Source organism: Protopterus annectens, chromosome 7.part0 (assembly GCF_019279795.1).
Source record: "Protopterus annectens isolate FY-2018-M chromosome 7.part0, PAN1.0, whole genome shotgun sequence".
Classification (NCBI taxonomy): domain Eukaryota; kingdom Metazoa; phylum Chordata; order Ceratodontiformes; family Protopteridae; genus Protopterus; species Protopterus annectens.
In genome coordinates, this window is record NC_056739.1 from 257,210,457 (window position 1) to 257,229,958 (window position 19,502).

The window sequence follows — 19,502 nt, forward strand, 5'->3', positions numbered from 1 at the left end:
GTCACACAATTGTTGAAGTGAATGTGTACTTTAAATAGATTTTTTTGAAGTTTTATAAGACACTTAAGAGTAGAACGCCTCTGTTCATTTTATGCTATGCAATTGTAGATGTCTTGCACTTTTTATAAGATATTTTTGAGCACTGCTGCTGTATATTGTGTTTTTCAGCCCTTCATCATTGTAAAGGGCCATTGCTTTTCACTGACCTTGCTGCCGGTTTCTCTGTATTGTAGTCATTTTAACAGTGTGTGCTTCTGGATAGTTTGCTTGTCATGTTTAAATGCACTTCGAGCCAATAGTAGTGTAATTTTACATTAAGAAGGCCTATGACTATGTTTTTAGTGGCAGTAGAAGGTGGTCTGGTATTGTCTGTGCTGGGAATCACACAAGAAGGCTTTAAGTGTAACTGTTTGACTGGCCAGAGGATTATTTGATTTTTTTTCCAGTTTTTGCTGCCTCTATAAACTCAGTGTGTTTGCACGATACTACCCCTGAAATTTCCACAGTACTTAATTGCACAAATAGCAACTAGTTTTTAAACTGAGGAGCATCCTTCCCCACAACTTTGGTCTTTGACAGTAATGACAATCATCTAAACACGTCCAGTAACAAAGCTGGTCATCTGTAAAACTTTCTTGTGCCATTCCCATTTATTACAGAAATAAAGGACCTGTCGTCATGGGTATGCACTTCCTGGCTATCTCTGCAGCCAGCCTGGTGGATATGGACTCCCTGAGGCAATATAGCAATAGTCTGTTTCCGACAACCACTCAAGGAAAATCTGAAGGTGTTATTGTTCAGTGCCAAGAGTCTAAACAAGAAACTCCTCTCTCTGTAAGCTCTCCTTAACTCAAACTGATATGGCATGTGAGAGATGTAGTTACAGAAAGTCAATGGAGGCAAATGTCTAACATACAAGTTCTTAGAATAACAAACAGGCCGTCAGTAACACAAACACACTTCACATACCTCATATAATAATGATCAGAGAAACTCACAAGCTGAAGCAGTTAAATGCAATCTCCCTAAAACCAAAAAACCTCCCAGACATTGTACAAATAAAAAAAGTTTCCTAAGAAATTTCAAGATCATTTCACAAAAGCAATACATACAATGACACATACAGCCATACCCACAGTATCTCAGCTTCTAAGCCCATAAGGTACACAACCACACAACCCAATATTTTGGACATAGACTATTGTAAAACACACAGATGTCCCAGTCACCAGGCTGGGAAAATAATGAGTCATACTCGGCTCTCTCTCTCAGAGGCCAGGATCTATCAGATCGTGTACAGATTCACTGAACCACATGTACCAGTGTGACTCAGTCTACATGAGACATGAAGGAGCTCTCTGACTCTGTTTTAGGCTGGAATGAGCTTAGCATTAAGTAGCATTAAACCTTTTACAAGGATGATGCTACAATATGAACAGAAAATAATTGACTTCAAAAATTGACTTAGAATATGGTGTCATTTACAGGAGGTAGACTTTGTAATCTGGTTAAGATATAGCCAGCAGACCACACTGTCTTTACACCTGCTCCCCTCAGATTTTTGATTATTGGCTGAAATCTTGTCCTCTCCATACTGCCTTTTTAGGCATTGCCAGTTGGATAACCCTATATACCTAAACCAGCCAAGTAAAATCTGAAGGCATTACTAATCTATGCTAGGAGCCTAAACAAGAAACTGCTCTCCCGGCAAGCTCTCCTTAGTCTGGAGAATGTAGACGTCTAAGCAATTATGGTGTCATTGGTGAGCACCGTAGCCGTGCAGGGGTACAATGCTTTCCATACATCTACACCAATCACTGCACAAGGGACAAAAAGTGGAGCTGTCTCTATTTACATAAAAAACAATCTGATGGAACAGCAGTCAGGTGTGTATGACATATTTGAGCTTCTCCATATGCAAATTACCTTAGAAAAAGTCTGATGCCATATCTTGCAAGCGATAGGTCCCTTCTATGACCCAGGAAAACTATAACAAATACTTACATGTATTGCAGACACTGCCCATTCAACATAACACCATACTCATGGGTGACTAACTACCCCTGTATTAACTGGGAATCACACAACTCATACAGTATGACCCCTAACATGCAGGACCAGATATGCTTGTACTTTGTAAATGCAAAAACCGTGGAACATTTAGTCTGTACACCTACTATGGGTGGAAACATCTTTGACCTGGTTCTCACAACATGACAATATTCCATTCTCCCTAGTGTAATGTTCATGCTGTCTCATTTGAAATACAGGTAAAACTAGTCACTAACTCTGGAATTTTTAAAACTTATTCTTGGAGAAACTTCCTGCAAATAAGTTGACACATTGGCAAAACTTCAGGCACCTAAATTCTAAGAAAACTGCTGCCTATGCAGAATCACACAGCAGCCCTGTATAATCATACTAAGAGCTGCATAGAGACAGCTGTACCTGTCTGTGGGGAGAAGAATTCTTTTGTTTGAAAAAGCAACTAAAAGTACGTATTCATTATATTTTTATCTGTGGTTATCTTTAGTATTATTTCTAAATCTGTTATTGTTGCTGTTGCCAGTAAAATGTATGTATAGTGACATTCCTATGATGTCTTGATTGCATTTATTAATTCTGCATTCATTTGTAGCTGAGCATAAATCTTATTTCCTAGAAAAAACATGCAATTACATGCAACAAAAATGCTGGAAATAGACACAGGAAGCCGTATCATTTATGTGTGTCCCTTACATACCTCTCAAACTCAGGGCAAGAAATCCTGACAAGACCACAAATAATGGGAGGTACAAAGGCCCAAAAATAGGGACACACTTTAAATATTGCTCTTACAAACTTAGAAAGTTGATAGATTCACAGGGTTTGTATAAGCATGAATTTTCTGAATTATATTAAGCCTAAAATGCATATATCTGCTGTTATTTTATGAATTTATTCCTCAATAATTTGACAGTGGTTTGCCAGAAAAACACAATTTTATGAGAAACAGGCCAAAAATGAGGCACAAATCTGGATATTCTGTGAAAATATGGACAGTTGAGTGGTCCCTTATTCAGTAAAAGACATGAAATGGAAATGTTGTTTTCCTAGTAGAGAGGCCTCTGGAATGTTCAGAAAAAAATCATGCAACCTAAGACTGAGACATATGCCTTGTCTATTTAGGCACATGCTAGAACATCTCCATGGAGAATCCCTTTTCAGCACAGATTAAAACATGCCATCAACAAGCAAGTCTCAGTGCTGGAAATAAAACTATATGCCATTCTTCCTCTCTGACATCAAGGTATTAAGTCAGAAAGGAGAAATAAACTCACTGGAAAGAAAGTGACATCTGCAGCTCCATCCACTTTGGTATGCAGTTAAGCAAATAAATGGGGTACTGTGGAGAGGGAAACAGCTAGGGCAAAGGCGGATCATCATCAGTTGCAAAGAACAAAAACTGCAAACCCTATGCATTGGTAATATATACACTGCAGTGGAAATGATTTCAGTTATACCTTTGGTCAGACTATGAATAAATTTGTTAAGTCAGAGACTTCAGATTTCAGTTAGACCTTTGGTCAGACGTTATGAGTAACTTGTTAAGGCAGAGACTTCAGACTTTCAGATATTGATCTTCTTACTCCTGTTATACTTGGACGCTTGCTGTCTGCTAGCTATCAAGCAGACTTTGAAAGAGCTTTGCTGAAGGAAAGCAATAGCAATAGCTATATAATTGCATCTCGCCAATTATGGGACTGGCAAATCAAAAAGGTAGATCCATTCTCAGTTTGGGAAAGGAGTGTGCCAAACAGGGACATTTAGCTATGACGCCCTGCAACTGCATTGGTCTTTAGCCTATAAGAGAAGCCAGCAACTAAGTACAAGGGATCATTGTGGGTTTTCTAGATCTCTCAACAAGAGATTGGATAGAGAATGCAGAGATTTCACAGCACTTATCCAGGACCAAAAGACTCTTAAACATGTACTCAACTCGTTTGGAATGACCACTGACCACTTTGTATGCTACCTACCTTGTTGTACCACTAGGAACAAATGTAAGCAATATGATGTCTTTTTCCTGAATTTCATGCTGAATAACAAATTCATTTGCATTGAGTGATGTGAACTTGACATTAAGTTCATATTTTATTTCTTATACTATTTTTATAAAAATTCTGCTTGTTGCATGCTAGCTCTTTTAATGTTGGCTTGATTATATAGTCTACAACAATAGGAGGTTATTTTCAAAAAAAAAAAAAGCCACCTTGATAGAATCCAAGCATCAATATGTTGTATAACAAAAGAAAAGGTTGCTGGAAAAATTAGGGGTTATAATGGCCAGCAGGATAAAAATCTTTCATTAATCTAAACAAGCAAGTCAGGAGGCTAAGCAAGTCTACCAAAACCAAACTGGAGGTAGAATTAGCCTCCTAGACCAAGGACAGTCACAAAGCTTTCTTCAGCTATGTCTATAACAAAGAGAAAACACAGCAATGTACCAATTTTAAATGGTGCCACCTACACAGAACCAGAAGATACAACATACCTCCTGGCTGACACATTTAGCTTCAGTTTTAGCCCCTCTCCCTGCCAGATGACTCACAGGTAATACCCATTTCCATTACTCCCCAATTAGAGTGCACTATTTAAACAACTTCCAGAGTTCATATCAAACGAGTCAAGAACTGTAATCGCTACCCCTCTGCACAAGGGTGTGCCATCCAGGGACTCAGTGGATTATCGACCCATAAGGCTGACTAGCCTGATATGCAAAGTTATGGAGAGAATAGTCATGGATATTATAAATGGCAACATAGGTAACCTACAGATTTTGGAACAAAATCAATATTTTTTTTGGTTTCTTTTAGTTTCTTTAATTTAAACAATGCTGAATCCAAGTCCTTGATAATCATTATTTGTCCAAAACAGCACAGGAAAACCTTCTGGTATTTGAAGACTGGAAACACCCATTACACTTGCCTCAAAACAAAATGTCTGATGGTGGCATAATACATTACTGTTACTGGAAATGCTCTTAAAATTACTGTTCCTGGACTTGTGTGTACTTGTATTCAAGGGCTCCACTAAAATGTTGGTATTTTCCCTTGCAGAACGACTAACAGTAGTGTCTTGCTCACAGGTACTAACAGTAGTGTCTTCCTCACAGGTACTGTCTATAGGGTTAGAATATACTGGTTATGATTTGCAAGTAAATTTAGAGAAAAAGAATGTTGCTAGATGTATTTTGATGCCATTAGTATCTTCGATTGACAGTAGGAAGATGAAACTGGCATATACTAGATGGAAGTGATGAGACAGGTCAAACGGTAGGGGAGACATTTACCTTTATAAATAAAAGGAGAAATACTTAGAATATATTTGAAAGCCGAAAGTAAGAAAATAATGAAGGGAAAGGTAAGAAGAAAGGACACTTCAGAAGTTGTGGGTGCTCTGTGCATGGGTACATAGCAGAAGACCACATTCATATTCTGCTGTAGCTCTAAGAAATGATGAATTTCCAAAATATTTTACATGCAGTACATCCTTTATGGTGTGTTTCTCAACAAGTCACATGCAGTGTGTTTTACACAGGAAAACAGAAGAACTTTAAACATTATTATGCAATAAAAATTCAAATATTTGATAGTTTTGACATGTTCATTTTTGAATGGCAGATTATGCATTGGACAGTTTTCAGGGGAACATTGGTAATTAACCTGAATTTTATGAACTCAACTGGCAGATTTTGTTGAATGTTCATGTTTCCCCTGTGCTGAGTGCATTTTAAAGAGAAATAACAAAAACAAATGTAAGTTGTTTAAAATAGGGAGGGGTTTGTATTTTGATTAGTCATGTGACTTTGTAAATTTAATATAAAAATAAAGATGGATCTGTTGCAAAAATGCTTTTTAATTCTGATGAAGACCTTTTATGGTCAAAAGCACTCAATAAATGTATATTTGTAATTATTTTGTTCTGTACCAAGTGTTTTTTTGCTGTTTTAGTTCATTTCTGTGGACATAAGGAGGTTTGTGAATTTGTGAAATGTCTTCAAGGGCAGTTCTTGCCTATTTAGGCTGGTGGACATCTTTGAAAAGATCATTAAACAATAGAGGAGAGCAAAATGGTATATACTGCCTATATTGACCTGGTCAAGGTACTTTGACACAATACCCCACTTGGGGATTGTAGAAAAGTTCACCAGAATATGTTCATCTGCTAGATAGTCAGATGGCTTACATACAACACCCAATAAGTTAGAATAGGGAGCCTATCTCCACATTAAGGCTGGTTTCTAGTAGGGTGCCTCAGGGCTCAGTGCTAGGGCTGCTCTTGTTTGTCATGTACTACTCTGAAATCCAGGCTAACTTCAAGGCATCTGATTGTGAATAGAGTACAGTCATTGAATCCTCTCAATGCACAAATATTCTCCTAGAAGGAATGACAGACTAATAACTGCTAACAAAGTCATGTTCTAAAACTCAGTGCCAAAAAGTGCATAACTTTGGGAATTGAGACACCCCTGCAAACTACTACAATGACAGTATGCCTAGACTCTGCAATCAGGTATTTAGAAATGCATATTGATTGTGATTTGGCATTTGACCAGCTTGTGTTGTACTTGAGTATAGAAATCATTCTGTGTTGTACAACTTATAAGCAGGAGTAGAATATGTAGATCAAAGTGTGACATCATTCAGTTGTACTCTGCTTTAATAAGACTGCTTGAGTACAATGCCCACTTCTTTACATACCTGGCCAGTCAGCATACACAAGAGGATCCTCAAAGATTTCTCACAAAAAGAATACATGATGCGAAAAGCAAGCCCAATGCAGAGTGCCTCAAAGCCTTATCCTGATAGCATAAAAGTGTCATCTGATTCAGCCCTAACAGACCTGTTGCACATCCTTGAAACAAATGGCATCAACACCCATGCACAGACCCAAATCAACATAAATAGGACATGCCAGAAAGAAGGCATGTCTCAAAGATTCTCACTTCTGTGGAACAGGTTTCCCATCCATGTTCACCCCTGCATATATTCAAGAAAAACTTGGATCAGTGGATGGGGAGCCAAAATATCACTCGTCTGTCACCCATGTCTATCAGAGAGATGAAGCTCGTACATGTTTGGACACCCATGTTCAAGTATATAGATCCCTCACAAAATCCTTGGGGACCAATACCTTTCAAACTGTATTGAGAAACATGGCTTGGCTTAGAGAGACTCCTTTGATTGATAGCCTTGGAGTCTACTCTTAATACTAAGGCACTACGGAGACCATGCTGCACAAGTTGCTGAATGAGTATCACTGCATGGCTTCCTTATTTGCACTTAGACAGCTAGAAGCTCAATAATTGGTCACTGAACTAATCAAGACATTGTTTACAGTAATGGTGGGTAATGGGACAACATTCTCTTAGTTTCCTGTTTTGCAGAAATTGCAGTTAATATTGCACTACAATACAAGTATTTTAGTCTATTCATCTACAACCCCTTTATTCCATGAACACAATACTGCCTTTACAATAGGTGTAAAATTGCCTTGATCTGAACAGCACTTTGTACTGCTTCAGTGATGTTAAGTCGTGTAACAGTCTGAGTAGGGTTTTCAGTTTCTATACACTGAAATATAAACTGAAAAAAAAAAAACATTCTTCAAAATAAAACCTAAGCAAGCATGGTTCTGCCTGCTCCTAGAATATTTACTGCAGATTTGTACAGGCGACTTTGAAGAACTGAAAAATGTTAATGACAGTAAGCAGCAGTTTCTCACAAACAGCATCTTGTTGTGACTAAGAAATCATGAACATTTGATTGGGCACATTAATTTGACAAATGAACATGAAAAATAAGATAATTGCTAAACACACATCCATGCAGTATGGGGAAGGTCTTACAGCAGTTGTAGCCCATCTAAACATATACAGTCCACATACAATTGCTTAGTACAATATTTCTTGCTTGCTGATTTGCAGAAATAGCTTGAGCTTTCCTCCTTCCATGCCTTCTCTATGCCTTTCCTATCTTTATTCATCTCCAGTCATGCTTACTAACCAAACTCGAACCAACCTATAACAAGATAGCCAGATTCGCCTGTAACCAACCATATAAATCTCATTGCCTTGTCCAGAAACTCCAATGGCTTGAATTCCCCCAACGCCTGCTTCTCTCCCAGCTGCAGCTCACACACTCCCTACTAAAGAAACCCTCAGCCTATCCCTCCCTCTCTTCCATAGTATCCCCTTACATCCCAGCTCGTTCACTACAGAGCTCTGACCAGAACCTTCTAGACATCTATAAACCAAACAAAAATATTGACAAACTCCTCTACAAAAAACTCAGTATCCCAAGCTTGGAATAGGCTTCCTCCTAACATCCGTAGCATTAATGGTACCAGCTGCTTCAAAACTGAGGTCAAAAACTACTTCCTGAATTCAAGATCCTGCCCTTATCATAACTCTCCTTAAGTTCCATTTCCACTCCGATTTTACTTCCGCCGGTCTTCTACTTTTCAGAATGTCAGTCATATTCTCTCCATGCTAGCATATGCAAAACTTACTAGTTCATCCTAAACATCTAGCCTCTGTACATGGCAACTAAAAAACATTAGTTGTACATTTTATGCACTTTATTTGTATATTTATGCACTTTATTTCTTTTTTTACAATGCATGTCAATTTTGTATTCTCTGACTATTTTCCTAGTATGTAATTTCATTAATCTGTATGCTGGACCTTTTTTCCTCAGGTCTCCACTGAAAACAGGCCATTCGGCTCAGTTGACAAATTTCAAACAAATACAAGTAACAAAGTGTTTTCCTTTAGGTAAAGAAGCACATTCCATTTACAGCACCGCTGCTATCAGTTTTTAAGCTGAAAGGCACTTACAAGTGTAAGTCCTTTGCTTTAGTCACCCATTTCCTACCATCAGCCTATCTGGCTAAGAGCTCCAGAGGTAAGACTGTAGCAGTACAACAGTAAGGGCCAACAGCTCCATCTCCAGGCTCAAAGAAATGGCAGTTAAGAGCTGTAGCTTTAGTACATTTCATGTGGAGAAGCTACCCCAGTATATTGCATTTGGTGAGATATAATTGCTAAGACAGCTAATCTTTCAAGCAATAAGTCACTAAACATGAATTTCTTTTCACCAGCCTCATAACAAGTATGCAGGGACAGTCATCGTACTTCACTTCCTCTCATTCAATACTGATGTGGAAAAACTACGAAAGACTGTTTTGTAACCTCCAAGTTTGCAGAAATGGCATTTAGAATTTGACGAGTGCATCACAGACATTTAACAGACAGCCCTTGCCATTTACAGTGCATGTAAAGTAATTGCTTCTAAACGTATGCATGCAGATATAGCAGCCTGTCTGGTTTCTAAGAAGCTATACAAACACATTATGAATGAAATGTTATGTTGTCCTCTATTTTGCAGGAATGGCAGAGTGGATTTTTACTAGAACAGTCTTTTTATTCAATGAACACAGTCTTGCACTTTGCAGAAAACCTTAAATTGCTTGTTATAAGTGAAAACCTTACTCAGACAAATTCTGTAATACAGTAATTCTTTTTGGACAAGATCCCATGAAGGTTAGATTTTACTGAACATGTAAACTTCAACTATGTAGGGTTACAAGTTGTTGTTTCTTGGTCTCTAGATTTACAGACATGAAGTTCAGATCTTTAAACGTAACACAAACATTCTTCTTCTAGGAAAGCCAGCTGAGTATTTTACAATCCAGATAAAATCTGTTTCTATACTGAGACTCAGAAGTCTCACTTTGTGCATCCTGCTTCTTAGTCCCTACTCTGTTTTCATCTACTTCGATTCCCTAGAAAATTATAATTCAACTATATCCAGCACTACATCTATGGATGGGGAATGGTAATTAGTTTGGTTATTTGTAGTAATACCATTAAGAAAGTAAAAATAAATGTAAGTACTTCTCTTCCCAGGACTACCACAGAAATCACTATTTCTCAGATGACAGCTTGTTACAATGGTAGCCTTTTTTATTAGCAGGTTTCCAATTGCCACCCTTCATCTCTCCTGACTCATAAGGCCCATTTCAGCTCCTGTCAAGACTCATAAGGCCCATTTCAGCTAAATGCAGACTAACTTTAGAAGACTAAGGAATATTTTCCAGTCTTTTGCTTTACAAAAATGAGAAGCATGTGCCTGTTAGCTACTCTGACTTTTGGTGGAACACTGATTACACAGACATTTTGAGAAGCAGTTCCTTGCTGAATGGTAGATGTTACTCACTCCATATTCTTCTTGAGTCAGCACTACTAGGAGTCCTTCAATGGCAGCACTCCTGCAGAGTGCCATTGGTCTCAGCCACAGATCATACTGCTGAGATTGGTATTCATACCATTGTTACCTGCCCTGTCATAAAGTGCAGTCTCCTAAATTACAGACATTGCAGTATATTAAACCTAGGCACAACTCTATTGTACTACTTAGTACATCAGCACTGTAATGTTTAATGTGTATGTGTACATTTTGTTTACTATACATATCCTCTACTTTGGGATTTCTTTGCTTGTTATACAAAGTTTGATTCACTTATGCCATTTTGGCTCAGGCAGCAACTGAGAAAAGGGTCACCGACCTGGATAACAGACAAAACCAAATAAATGGTTTGCTTCACAGCATTTTTTTTTGTCAGGGACTGTTTGTAGTAGATAGTACAAAGTCAATAAAAATAGAGCAGTTTTCTTCTTCTGATTAAAATCAAATACAGTTCCTAAATTAATGTGCATGTTTTTTGGTGGGGAGAGGCAATGCTACCAAAAACAATTTTCTGGAGCAGTAGGAAGTTACATTCCCTGTGCAGGCTGGGCTTTAGTCAACAGGTACTCTAGACAAAAGAGCACCACAGCCCCCCCCCCCCCCAATCACTCAGTGCCTCTATCCTGGTCTGCCTACACCATCCAGATAGTTTTTCTTCCTTTTTGTCACAGCTTGTCTTACTCTTCAGTTTTTTCCTGTATTCATTCAACATATTTTAAAGAAACTATTTCTTTGCCACAAAAATGTACATAAATAAATACTGGAAAAGTGGTCCTGCTACAACGGCACCCTATGTGGCTGCCTAGTTGGCTTATGCCCCTGTGTGAATTCCTACTCCCTCATAATATTTGGTCAGGGTCCTTAGTACTTCTGAGTCAGATTCAGTCTTCCCTTTCCAGAGGTGTCTTCCTTCTCTGAAACTGCTTAGAGCAGCAGTAACCAGGGTGCAGAAGAACCAATAAACCTAGGGACAGATTATACAAGATATTTTTCGTACAGAAAAAAGCTTTAAATTTTTATTAGAAGCCATCCTAACTAAGCTTTTCTCTAATCCAATGTTAACTTGCAGAGTATTTTAGATAGATTACATGCAGCTTCATGTCAAGTTGTACAGACTATCAAATTTCTACCATTATCCATCTTCTGCAGAATAGTGCTGGCTTGGTACAGTGCACTGTGCACATAGTTACCTCCTGAGCTCAAAAGGATTCAGCCATGATCTCAACTACACCAGAGCAAAAACACATGGTTATTAGGAGAGTCCAGAGCAGCTGTTTATAGTCCAAGAGATTTTGTTTGCTGCTTGAAGTAACAGCATAACAGATTATGAACTTTATTTATGAAAGAAATTTCTTTTAATAGCATTCAGGCCTTCAATTAATGAAATGGGTTGGAGAAAGATGTATTTGCACCAAGAGGTGTTAACTCAGCAGTCTGTCTTAAATGGAATTAGGGCAGAAAAAGCTAGCTGAACTCCTTACTAAGCAGTTGTCTATTTGCACAGCAAAATTATTTTTTAGTGTACTGGGGTTGAATTTCTATTGTGAGCACAAGGGAATAAACTTGTGCAAACAGTAACATCATTGTGCACTAAAGAATAATGTCCTTATTCTTTTAGTCGAAAGGCATGATTTTCACTGGTTTCTAAAATGAGGACATTATGACTTTGGACCCCCTTTATTTCTGGAGGTCCCTGCTACAGTTATAAAATTTTTAAGATAGACTAGGCTTAAAGATAATTTTAAGTAGTGCAAGTTATTTTATTTAGGTAAGCAAACTGTTACACCATACAGTTTCATCTAAACTCAGTTTCCAAATTATAAAGTAAAGACCTCCATATGTTGCTGTAGCTCACTTTTCTTTTAATAAACATGTTCCTGCAGTGTACACATCTGTTAATACCAAAGATTCTAAGCAAATACAGTCAGAAGCAGCAGCCATTTGTACCAATTGCTACCTCACCCTACCCATGCACAAACAGAAGTTTTACTTCTACTAAACCACCAAACAGTGTGGAGAAATGACAATTAAGACTGCAAATAGCACAACACAATTTTTTTGTTACAGTAAGAAAGTCTTGCTTTTTGTAATGCTTCTAAAATGTAGTCATTGTGAGCTAAAAGCCCTCAAACAAAATTCCTTTGTACTAGCTACTTTTTGGCACCCATCTTAATTCTATGCAAGCAGAAGTCCCAGAAGCGATAGTCCAGTTAAACCCAAAAGATTGCATTAATGGTGGGTTAACATGAACGGTTTCTAATGGACATGGTTTGAAAAAATAGCAACTAGGATTATTAAAACAAGTAGTTTTCTCTAAGTTAAGACACTTTTTCTACAGCACTTCGAAGTCTGCTTCTAAGCTGAAAACTACAACCGGCAGCTCTTTAGGTTTTCTAGATCACACCCTTGCTCTAGAATCTAAATTGTTGCTAGCAAAGTAGTTATCCAATTAGCTGCCAGAACTATGTTTGTCAGTGGCTAAAAGGAATAGTTTCCTAGTGTTCATATTTGTAGACATAGTGATGAACCTTAAAATTTCCAAACATTTTACTAGCAACTCTCACACTGTTGGCAAAACATGGTTTTAAAATGAGAGGCCCTCTTTAACAACAGGCTCTTGTATTAGCTCATTCTTCAGTGGTCACACCCTTACAACCCCCCCCCCCCCCCCCAGGCCAGAGGGGAGCCCTCAAGTCTAATCAACTTAAACCACACATACTGCATTTACAGAGCTCAAGGGCCTGTTTCTAAATCATCTCTAATACAGGACTGACACTTATGATACTAAAATAACAAAAGAGACACTTTACTTTCTACTACTGACATCCTCTAGGACACATCCCACCCCATATAACAGTTCTTATAGAAAAGAAGGTGAAGCAATGTATCTCTCTTTGTAGTAACTGGTTCCTGGTCCCCACTCCATTCTATCCAATCAGTAAACTTACAAGTCACATTCAAATTAAACATAGTGGATATAGTCTTGCAGGATTATTAGGGGTTGGTTGTTAATTTCCAGGTCTGCAAGAATTGGCTGTCAATGTCTCTTAAAGTGCCAGATTTACTTTTTAAGCAAGTTCACTGCTGCAGATAACAGCACACCTAAAATATTTGTTTCATAGCTATTTGTTAAGCTGCCAAACCATCTGTTTACCATGGGGAATAGGTACATTTTGTTTCCATTTTAGTTTAGTTTGCTAAATAAACCAGACATGATGAAATGTAAAGAGAAATCTGGTGTGTGTGTGCGCTTGTATATGTGTAGTAAATGAAGAAACAGAGAGTGATAAAGAGATGCTGCCCATATATTTATACTTTCTGCAGAAAGTCTTAGCACCCCTACATTATTTCTCTACAATTTTTTTTCTTTAAGACTTTAATCAAACAACCATGCTATGTAGTGGAAGAGATTTCAACTCTTCTGTGAGAAAACATTAATCATTTTTACACTTCTGGCCATACTTAATATTTTCTTTTAGGATATTATTTATAAAACACAAGGTGTAGAACAAACTAATTCTGGCCCCCATCCTTTTGCATTAGTCTCTATTCTAGCACCTGAAACTCTATATCCATAAACCATATTCTCCTCCCTACTGTCTTACATTACATTCTGGCCTTTGTCATCCTAGCAGGTTTGAAATTATATTTATAATACATGAAAGTGGACATGTCCTTATTAATTTATATTTATCCCCCATTGCTACTACTACTACTCCTCTGTTTGTACTTTTCCAGAGATAAAAACATTCACAGACTGAAGCCATAGTGCATACTGGATCTTTTGGCTATAATCGGGTGAAATACATTCACTTGTGGTCATAACTCTCAGTATTCTTCCAAGCATCCTGTCACTTTACTCTGCATAACCAAATGCACCCATGTGTGGCAGTCAGGCCAGTTAAAATGATGTCAGTGTTGCTGACAGTAGGCAGATGTCATCTCTTGATGCCTTTGCAGACTAAATTAATATAAAGTTGTGAAGGAGATAAGTGTGGTAAAGTTTATACATGTGCCAGGCAAAATGTTTTTATCATGATGAACAGAAAAAAAAACTTTATGAGCCAGTGTTGAAGGATCTCAATGTCTTGTTTGCACCTAAAGGGTTTTGTTGAGTAGGTGAGAAAAGTACATGTAATGAATATTCATAGTAAATTATGTGAAAGCTGCACTAGTTAATTGCACAGAGAAAGTGACTATAGTGTACTAAGAAACTTGATCTTATACAAAACACAGAAATACAGGCACAGAATAATATCACAAAAGCAGTTCTCTAAATGACTAGAATATAAAATCAGCATTGGGATATCATGTATGTCACCTTTGTAGTACACTGAAGGTAGCAGTGATATCTAATGGTGAGTGAAAGAGTTCTCAGGCCTTTTGCTGTTATATTTTTCTTTGTTTAATTTCTTGCATCAGCTCAAATGTTCGGCAGTACCTAGAGAAAACTGCATGTACTATCACTGTGGTAAACAGCACTTTCTTAGAGTCGGCCATGTCTTCCAGGACTGTGTAGTGCCTTTTCTTTTTTCTTTTATTTATTTTATTACATATATCAACAGGAACTCTTCCTCCACCTCACCGACCTCTCTATGTATTACCTTTGTGGACAGCAGCAGTGTCAACTCATTAGCCGTAGTGTCCTTGGGTACTACTTGTGGCTATTATTATTATTTTCTTTGGTGGAATCTATATATTTACAAAAGCCTTCTGTCACACTCATAAATGTCTATAGATTCACAATGTACAGGAATGTGTAATGGTCTGAACAGTGTTACCATATAATGTGTTGTTTCCTGGATTATTAATTCCTTGTGGAATTTTCTGTCTCAGCAATATCACTCTCTCACCCTAACATACAACAGTCTGTATGTCACCAATTTTACCTGGCTGCCACAGTCAGAAAAATATCCATCTTCCTGAACCCACACAAAAACACTGTTTTCAAAGGACTTCTTGTCAGTTACAGAAATCTCACCAATGAAAATTGGTATGCAGCCTTTTTATATACTCCTGCCTCCCCTGCTATAGTATGTTGTGTCTCCTACATTTTGGTTATTTATTTTGTGACGAAAAAACATTACTGTTTCTCTGAGAGATGTTCTTTCCTGATACTTTACACAGAAAGTGTTGTCTGACCTCTTGTGAGTTGTCAAAGTTTCTCAGTACACCTAAAACACAATTGAACAGTTCCACCTGAAGGAACCCATGTGCTCTTTTGATATGCTTATCCCAAACTGAGCATTGACTGAAAGTAAGCGCTATCATCAACTGAAAGATTTTGGGTGGCAAGCATAGTCATTACATGAATGAGTTATGGTTCTTGGCACTGTCCACAAATGACCACAGCAAAGCCGTCATGCATAGAGTCCACTTATGCTAATGCACAATGGCTATGAATACGCTTAAGCAGAGGAAGTCATAATGAGATGTGAATGAAGCATTCTCTTGCCTATTTGTAATTCATAATGAAATTTTCCCACTTTCTTGTGCCTTCTGCAGATGTTATATTAAGAGGAGTCTCATCAGCCCAATCTAGTTAGCACACTGTAAAAATGTTGTTACTTCCTGCTAGCCTTGCTATTTCTCATTGAGAGCTACTTATCTTTGATGAGCCAAAATAGTTTTCATGCAGCTGTGCTCACTGGCCAAGAAGATGGAGATATAAGCAAAGGATAACTCACTATAATTTTGAGAGCCAGGAGAGACTTTAGAGTAGGCAGGGATAAAATAAGGATCTTAGTGAGTATGTATGACCCCCATAGGGGTACTGTTGAAATGCATAGACTTCCTATTCATGTGGATACTAAGGTATATATATATATATATATATATATATATATATATATATATATATATATCTTTATATATATATATATATATATATATATATATATATATATATATATATATATAGCCTTCACTATTAAGGTTGCCACCTATCCATTTTTTTCTGGAGTATCCGGAAATCAAATAAATTTTCCAGTAGATCAGAAAATACTGTGCAAACTCCGGTATTCTGTTTCAAAAAAAGAAACAGACTATAGGTGTTTGTTAAATCAGTTGATTTACTATGCTTTTTTGTACAGAAAAGTATAGTAAATCGGCTAAAGCAGGCATCAGGAATGGAAAAAGAAGGCGTTCCCTGTCTGCTGACATCACAATGACGTCACATAATGGACAGATCCTTGGTGGCATGGGTTGGGGTAGGAGGGGTTATGTGTGAAGCAAGGGGTGTGGCCTTATTCCAGTTTTAGCCACAATGAAAGATCACAACCCTATTCACTATACTTGTCATGGAGATCTTCCAGAGACACCAGTGTAAAACAGTAAAGCACCAATGTCATGGACAGACAGATGACCAAATACAATAAGCAAACCATTTATTTAATGCTTAACTTAAAGATTCTTTAAGGTTCATAGTCGGGATGATAGAGAATTAAACAATGAATGCTACCCTGAGCAGTATAATGATTACTGTGACCAAGGGGAAAGGACAAAACAAACTAATAGGATGGATGACCCTTTAGAGTATCTCCCACTTTGCAGGTCAGAGAGATTAATGAACAGGAACCTGCCCCAATACAACTACCAGTTTTTTTCAAAGAAGAAACAAATGGGGGGGTGGGGGAGAAGGAGAAACTGACTCCATTTCATGATTGTATTATAAAAAATTATTGTAAGTGTACATATACAATTATAATGCTTTTAATTACAGTAATATTGTACTAACTAAACATCATTTCAGTTTATTCTCAAAGGGGTTTAAGTTTGTTCCAGACAGGAAATGTGATGTAATGAGGTTAATACTGGACCTGAAGATGTTTGTCCAGCAACTTAATTTAGAAGTACTGTTTGAGGGGAAAAGATCAACCAGGAATGACAGTAGTATTAAGTTAAGGAGCACATTTAACCCACCCCTTCACCCACAATTGAAAAATTTGAATTAGTGGTGGAAAAGGAATTAAGGAAAAACATATATAAAAAAATATGTACTCATAACATTTTTAATGATGAGAAGATGGTATTGGATGTTATCAGGCTGAATAAAAATAAGGGTGGGGGGACCGTGATAATGGATACATTACTCAAAGATGGAAAGATGCTGGACCTATTGGGTGATACGCAAAAGCATACCAGGATTTCAGAAAATTAAATTAACCTTTCATATAAAAAAATTGATCTAGCCTTGGGAGATTTATTTATTGAAGGTTTCATAGACCATGATACATATAAATTAAAAAAAAGATCATACACACAAAATGCCTACTATCTTTGGTATACCAAAGGTCCATAAGGACCCGATGGATCCACACTTATGTCCTATAGTTTCAGCAGAAGGGTCAAAAACAGCCCCCATAGCCAATATCTTGACAAAAAATTAATAATAATAATAATATGGGGGTCTCAAGGAGAAATCTTAAAGGATTCCATGGATTTTTTATCAAATATTGGACCAGAGCAACATAGCGAGCAGTTACATTTTGTCCCAATGGATATTAAGGATTTATTTACATTTATTCTGCATGACCAAGGTTTGGAGTGGTTTGAGGAAGCCCTGGTTGGTAGAAAAGATTGGCAACCACAATGAATTTCAGGTCTGTTTGGAACGTTTTTGAATTAGCATTAAAAAACAACTATATTTTCTTTAGAGGAGAGTTTTTTCAACAGGTTACATGGGTAGCTATGGGGGCTAATTCTTCCCCCATATATGCTAATATTGTACTTGCTGTTTTGGAACAGAAATTTATTTTAAACTCCAAATATAAGATATGTTGGTCTATGTACAAAAGGTTTTGGACGATATATGTATATTTTGGACAGAGACAGAAACTAAATTTTTGGAATTTATGGAATATCCTGAGGGTACAACAGGATTTTTGAAATTTGTGTATAATCTTTCATGTGAATTGATGAATTACCTTGATGTCACTATTAATAAGACTAATAAGAGGTTTAAATCCAAAATATATGTGAAGGATACAGTTTCAAATTCCTACTTTCATTATAGGAGTGCCATCCTTTATCACAGAAAAAAGTATAATTAAATGACAATTTGTTAGGGCAAGTAGAATGACATCAGAAAATGATGATTTTAATAGGGAATTCAATATTTTGGAAAATTTATTCTTGTACAGAGGATACCCCATTGAATTAATTAATGAGGCTAAAAAAGAGGTTATTCAGGGTAGGAATAGTAGATTTTCCCCTTTTTTGGGAAATAAAAATGTTTGTATAAAATCAAATCAGATTACCTTTGAGAGCACACTGGTAATGGAATTTAACAGTGATGCACTTACGGCCAAGCAAATTATTAAAAAGGAATGGGAGAGCTTTAGTGAATTTACTGATTAAAGACCTCTAAAAGAAAAGCCTCTCAAAATTATGTACTGGAAAGAACAGTATTTAAAGGATTTATTAGAAGGTAATTACTTGGTGAGAAATAAGAACAATAAAAAAAGAAATAGTACGTTTAAATATGGGGCATGCTGTCAGTGCTCTATATTGTTAGCAAGGAGGCGATATATTTAGAAAGCAGAGAAAGAAATATTGAAGCAATGACCTATAGCAACTGCAATTCATTTGGGGTGGTACATGTAGCTCAATGTGATCTATGCAATGTGTTATATATAGGAAAGATGGAACTTAAGTTAAGCATTTGCATATATGAGAATTATTATGACATAAAAACTTCCAAAGGAAAAAAAAATGCTTTATACAAACATGCAACAACCTGTAAAGGGGCCAAGTTTTTGTTTTTTGTTCTTGAGAGAATACAAGTTGATATTAGGGGTGGGCCTTGGGAAACAAAAGTAGAATATAGATAACTATTCTGGCAAATAATGCTTGACGCTGCAAGCCCTCCCCGGCCTAAATGAGAATATTAGCACAACCCCAGTATTGAAAATGAGAGCAGCTAAGTTATGAGGAAATTAATTAACTAAATGCTGTTATCTAATACTCTTGTTAGTAGCTAGGAATTTTAATGTACGTTTTTTATTTGATAATATTTATAAACGATATGAGTATTGAACGTTCTTTTGTAAAAATGTGGTATGAGGTTTTATATATATATGTGGGTTGCATATTTTTAAAAAATCAGTTTGCGCATTCCTTTTAAAATAAATATGACACTCTATTGATTTTGTTGGTTAGATTGTTCTAACAGAAAAAACATTTTTTAACCTCTTAACATGGTTTAGGTTA